Raw genomic sequence first — 5,318 nt, 5'->3', positions numbered from 1 at the left:
GCCGCGGCGGCGGCGGCGGCTCATTACAGGGTCCTGCTTGCGCTGCTGCCGCCTTAAAGCGGCGACGCCGGCCGTGCCGAAAGAGGTGGGCCCCACCCAGCGCACTCCGCGCAGACGCGTCAGGATTCCCTCCAGCAGGACCCTCCATCCCCATTTCCCCAGGCCGGCCTCGCCAGATGGCCGGTGCGAATTAGCGATCGGAAGCCACCCAGCCAATGATAGTCATGGTGGCAGTACCCTAAGTATGCCTAGAGGTTTCCGAAACATTTTAAGGGCTCTCAGAGGTCAAGTTCCCGGTTCATGCCAGTCCTAAGAGCCCTCATTGCTGTCCCCTCCCATAGGTCCCGGGTCAGACTGAGTTAAAAGGGCCCTGAGCAACACTACAAAGCCTCCGAAATCTAAGAGAAGCACCCACAATGAGCTACTGAGCCCACTCCCTCCCTACAGTCCCCACCCCACTAGCGAGGCTGCGGTCTGACCAGCATGCCCCTTGAGGTCCGGTTGCTAGAAGAATGACCCCAGCCTCATGTTGGACACCACTTGGGCTTTTCCAGAGAGGTAAATTAGAAGGGTCAGAGCGGGTGGAAGCCAGGTGGTGTAAACACACTATCACCAGATTCGGAGGCCGGCTGCGGTGGAGCCTAGCTTTAACACAGGCTTCCTGGATCGGAGACAAGGGGCTTGCACTGCCCCCTGAGGTCCTGTCTAGAGAGTCGGCCTCTCACCCCCTCCTGCCTCCCTGTCCGTGTCCTGCGGCTACCCCCTCTTTCCGCCACAGTTTTGTGACCAGCGAGGAGGCCTACCCGGTACCCGGGCTCCAGACCCTCTTCTCGGTAGCTTCACTTGAGAGGGTGTGCAGGATTCCAGGGGACCTTGGAGAGGACCAGACATGAAGCTGGACCACAGAGAACCACGCAGGAGCCGTGCAGGCGACCCAGAAAAGGCTTTCCCTACATCCCGGAGTAGCCAGGGGCCCAGTCAGGTGGTAGAGAGCTGGCCTAGGGGGAGGCCCTGGCCTGGGTCCCAGCCTCCAACCCCACAGCTGTGTGACCTTGCTCAAATTCTGTGCCTCAGTGTCCCTTTTTGTAAAATGAGGGGATTGAATAGGGTGAATGGTTCTCGAATGTTTATTTAGCAGTAGAATCCTTTTCTTCAAAAGAAATCTGAAGTGGAAGGCCAGAATATAGAATAGACGAGTAGTGCTGCTGGGTTGAAGTGAGGGGGTCAGGGCCTTGCCCCTCTTTACCACTCCCCCAACCAAGAAATCCCTGGGCTGCTCTGTGGAACTTGAGGGTCTGGAGGAACCCATCTGAAAAGTACTGGATCAGGTGCTCCCTTCTACCACTGACCTCTGGTCACAGTGGTGCCACTCTCACTGGGTCACAGCAGAGGATTTCAAGCCCCAGGCCCAAGAAATGTCTGTGTGACCACACAGTGAGGCCAAAGATGAGAAATCAACTCTTCTCTTTTTCCCTGGGGAAATAGGAAAGGAGATGGGCCTTGACCACAGCAAGAAAGATTAGGGTTAGACTGTGCTCCTGGCAGGATGGAGAGAAGTAGGTAGCAGGGGGACCCATGGCTCAAGGAAATGCCCTCCCCTTTGACCTCTGAGCTTTCTTCCTCTGAGCAAGGCCAAGGGCAGCTCTGGAGATGGAGGCGTGGGTTACACAGCTTCCACAGGGCTCTGCCTCTCCAGACTTCCTCAGACTCTGGGGTTTGGAAGGATCTAGGGGCTGCGTGGGCATTTTGTTCTTCACCTAATAGCCATGTGGTACAGAGAATGCTTGGAAATTATACCATCTGTTAATTATCCTTTGAATTGGGGTTGGGTAATGAGACTCTCATTTCTGGTGAAGGCCCAAGCCAACCCGTGGAGACGCTGCAGCTCTCCATTCATCTCTCTCCCTGTGTTGCTAAAATAAGCTTTCTGGGTGGGAGGAAAGAGTAGCCCCGGCTCTGGATCATGGAATGTGGTTCTGGAGCTCTGCACCTTGAGGCAGGGTTGCCAGGGAAGGCATGAGCACAGGAGACCCCTCCAGGTGGCTGGCCTTTCCACCCAAGGGCGGATAGGTTGGGGGATCCAAGGAACGCTTCCCTTCATCCCCAGGCATGTTTGGCAAATAGTCCTTAATCCTCCCCAGTCCTCCCCCCAGGGGCACAGGACAGAGCTCTCTCCCATGACTTCCTCAGATACTCAGATACTTCCAACTCCCAAAAGCAGGAGGGAATTTCCAAGTTTCATATGCTTCACTGAGAGTCTCAAATGAGGGAGGGGCTGCTCTGGTGGAGGCCTCCCTGATTCCCAGGGAAGGGCTGCCTGCTTCATGGAGCTTTCCAGTTGTAAGGAAGCTATGGACCTCCCTCCTATGTGTAAGGGACATTTAGACTTCCTTCCTGCATAGCTTCTAGGTGCTATCAAGGGGCAGCAAGGGGTCGGGGTCTGTTAAAAGAGAATTTATTGCCCTTCTAGTTCAAACCTCCCACTTCACAGTGGAGGCTCTGGGAAGGAAGGAGACCTGCTTGGCTAGCCTTGGGGCTATCCTTTAGCTCTGATGGGATTCCTTACTCAGCTTGCTTCCTGAGGGCCCCCTGGATAAGGCATGGCCCTGGTTTGCAACCCAACGGGGTCTCATGGGTGTAGTGCTCCAGAAGCAAATGAGACAGAAAAGGCTAAAGGAATTCAGAGGAGAGAGTAGTGAGGGTGGAGGAAATCCTAGAGGGCCTCCTAGAGGAGACAATACTTGGGCTGCATCTTCAAGAATCAGGAACAGCATTCCTGGGAAAGGAATTCATTAGTTAAGTCTCTTAACCTACACATTAAGTGTCTTCTCCATGATTATACAGCTAGTAATGGAAGAACTAGGATTTGGACCCAGGCAATCTGGCCCAGAGCCTATGCTCTTAAGCAGTATACTATGAATGAATGAAATGAATGAATGAATGAAATGCAAGCATCAGCTTGGCTGGAGCTGAGATTGGGGTGGATCTGATGTGGCCCAGCACACTGGAGGGGCAGACAGGAGCCACACTGGGAAGAACAAGGTGAGCTCTGCCTTGGGCAGGTCCTTGTGGGCTGACATTCTGGAACCAATGGCCTGCAGGGAAGGAGGGGTAGGGAGGGAGGCCACTGATGGGAACAGTCATGGTGACCTTCTGTGGGTGGGTAGGGCAGTTTCTCTGGAAGGAGAGAATGGAGAAGAGGCCGTGGCACCCGATCCCATTTCTGGGCTCCGTGCTGCTTTAGAAAGGGCACAGAAACCAGAAGGAGAGAACCTGGCCATGGGGGGTTCCTGGACTGTGCGGTGAGTGGCGTGAAGGGACCAGGAGCCAGCAGACTGGGGGGTGGGGGCGGCCAGAAACCTGAACACCCTTCGGTCTACACTTGCCTGCCATGCCCCGTCCACTGTTCCCCACTTTCTTCAAGGCTGGAGGGTGCACTCTTTGTGGGGGCTCTGTGGTTTCTCAGTGCCCCACTTCAGATCTGTCACAGAGGGAGATACTCAGTCAGGATTTTATGGATTCTTCATGTGCTCACCTCCCCACAAACCAGTCTCTGCTCGGCAGCCAAAGTAATTTTTTTTTTAAACTGTTAAACATTTTTTAGGTTTAAAAAATCTCCCCCAGTTTTTTATTTGAGAAAATTTCAAACATTCAGAAAAATCGAAAGAGTGGTGTAATGGTATAAATAATACCAGGTATTCTCCTGCTAGATTCAACAATATTTTCTATTTTATTTTTTTCAGACAGCGTCTCACTCTGCTGCCCAGGCTGGAGTGCAGTGGTGCGATCACAGCTCACTGCAGCCTCCACTGCTTGCAAACAGCCCCAAGCGGCCCTCCCACCTCAGCTTCCTGAACAGCTGCGACTACAGGCACAGGCCGCCAATGCCCAGCTATTTTTTTTTTAGAGACGGGGTCTTGCTGTGTTGCACAGGCTGATCTCAAATCCTGGTCTCAAGTGGGATTACATATGTGAGCCACTGTGCCTGGTGTCTGGATTCAATAATTGTTGACACTCTGCTTTATCTCTCTCAATTTTTAAAGAATGAGAGGAAAATAAGTTGCCTGAGCCCTGGGCCCCTCCACAGGCAGCTCCTGAGAGTCAGGGAATGCAGAATTTTTTTTTTCTTTAATTTTTTGGAGACGGAGTCTTGCTCTGTTGCCCAGGCTGGAGTGCAGTGGCACGATCTTGGCTCACCACAACCTCCGCCTCTCGGGTTCAAGTGATTCTCCTGCCTTAGCCTCCCAAGTAGCTGGGATGACAGGCATGCACCACCATGCCTGGCTAAGTTTTGTATTTTTAGTAGAGATGGGTTTTCACTATGTTGGCCAGGCTGGTCTCGAACTCTTAACCTCGTGATCCACCTGCCTTGGCCTCCCAAAGTGCTGGGATTACAGGTGTGAGCCACTGCACCCGGCCAGGAATGCAGTTTTGTGGTTAAAGTGAATGAGTTTGGAGCTGCCCTTAGAGTAGCCTAGAGACCCAGCTGGCCTGCCAGATGGTGGCTCCAGGCATACATGGACATCTGGTCAGCCCACTCTGCCATACATCCACTCATCCATCCATCCATCCATCCATCCATCCATCCATCCATCCATCCTTCCTCCTTTCAGATATTTGTTTTTTGACCAATATTTTCCAAGAGCCTCCCCTTCTTCCCTTTCTTGCACACCCACAGGACTGCTGCTTCGACCAGGAACATGAAGGGGAATTCCTGGTATCATCTAATATCCAATCCAATCCAAATTCCTTACTGTCTCCCAAAGGTCTTAGACAGCTGCTGCTTTCAAGTTCGTGGATTACATTTGGTCACATGTCACTTTTTTCTTTTTTTAAAATTTCTCTTTCTTTCCTTTTTTGGTGACATCAACTGAAGAGTCCAGTTTTCTTGTTGAAGTGCCACATTCTGAATTTATCTGATTAAAGGATACCTAATGGTATCCTTCACAGGGTACTATTGCACGGCTTAGATCTGAGCATGTGACTTCCCTTTTGAAAACCCTGCCTTGGGCCCTTTCGGCCGGAACCACCATCTTCCAGTAATTCGCCAAAATGACGAACACAAAGGGAAAGAGGAGAGGCACCCGATATATGTTCTCTAGGCCTATTAGAAAACATGGAGTTGTTCCTTTGGCCACGTATATGCGAATCTATAAGAAAGGTGATATTGTAGACATCAAGGGAATGGGTACTGTTCAAAAAGGAATGCCCCAGAAGTGTTACCATGGCAAAACTGGGAGAGTCTACAACGTTACACAGCATGCTGTTGGCATTGTTGTAAACAAACAAGTTAAGGGCAAGATTCTTGCCAAGAGAAT

The sequence above is a fragment of the Colobus angolensis genome, unplaced genomic scaffold (genome assembly GCF_000951035.1).
Source record: "Colobus angolensis palliatus isolate OR3802 unplaced genomic scaffold, Cang.pa_1.0 Scaffold273, whole genome shotgun sequence".
Classification (NCBI taxonomy): Eukaryota; Metazoa; Chordata; class Mammalia; order Primates; family Cercopithecidae; genus Colobus; species Colobus angolensis.
Note: the sequence above shows the minus strand (reverse complement) of the source record.